Source organism: Poecilia formosa, unplaced genomic scaffold (genome assembly GCF_000485575.1).
Source record: "Poecilia formosa unplaced genomic scaffold, Poecilia_formosa-5.1.2 Scaffold46, whole genome shotgun sequence".
Lineage (NCBI taxonomy): Eukaryota > Metazoa > Chordata > Actinopteri > Cyprinodontiformes > Poeciliidae > Poecilia > Poecilia formosa.
The window spans coordinates 303,311-304,546 of record NW_006799985.1 but is presented as its reverse complement, the minus strand read 5'-3'; positions in this window follow the sequence as shown (position 1 = coordinate 304,546).

Below are 1,236 nucleotides of genomic sequence, written 5' to 3'. Positions count from 1 at the left end.
GGGGGGAAAAATTAACTACATACTCTGCGAACCAGACCCTAAACTTAAAAGTCTGGGTTGAGTTTTTTCCCCTTCATTAATGACATACATTATATCTATCATGGTAATTCAGGGCGAGTTATTTTTTAATTCTAAATGAATATCCTTGTTGGACTTTTATGTAAGTGCTATTCTCTTTCAAGACACATTTACTTAACGCCAGAATAAATGAAATGTACATTATGCAGCAAAGGAAATTAGAAGATCGGACATATATTCATTATGGAGATGATCGGTTTTGGACGGGCGACGTGCCTCATACACAGGGAAGAAGCTTTTTAGTTATCTAGCTTCTAGCTAGCAGCTAGCTAATGGCACAACAACAGCAGCCTAATGTCAGTATGATAAAAATACTGAATCGATAGATAAGAACAGTTTTTCTTTACCTGAGTGTCTCCTCCCGCTCAGTAGTTCTTCAGAGAAAAGCAGACGCAGAGGCCTGTCAGTGTCTGTTGTATTTCATTACCTCTCTGCTTAAACCGCGACTCCGTGCTGAAGCAGAAACAATACTACAACTTTTTCCGTCTACTCCACTTTATTCATCAAAAACGTTTTATATATATATATAATTCACCAAAAACTGTTCTGTAATCTGGAACGTTCGCTATGCTGAGCGCCACTTAACCGCCTTATCTCACTGCGCGAGAGGCAACTGCGTCATGCGTCACGGGCAAAAGGTCAAAGGTAACAAGGTAACAGATGTTATGCCCTGAAACACATGCCTGCCCAAAATTGCATCCCCTCTCGCGGGAGCGCGCATCGCTCTAAGCTCTCGCATATTGTCGAGAAAACGGACTGAAATATGACCGAAGAGGAAATTTTAAAGATATAACATCGGTCAGAAAGACGCATTTAGTTCAGTGTCCATGAGATGATATTCAGAAAGGATTATTTTACTGATTGATTTTAGTTTCCTCTGCCATGAACTCTTTGCGTAAAGTCTATCACGTCCTCGCATGAGGATGTTAATTATAACCTGTCAAATGACCGACGGGCTTTAAATTTTCATGTAATTAAAAAAAATAACCGGTCAAATACGGAAAATATTGCTAACGCGACCTCTGGGTCGCATGTAACGAAGCACAGCACATGGCGCTACACGCCCCCCCGTCCCCTCGCCACCAGGAGGCGGCACCCTGCTACAGAGCCAAGAAGGGCCGGTGGAAACGCGGTCACTCCGAAATAGAGCCGAGCCGA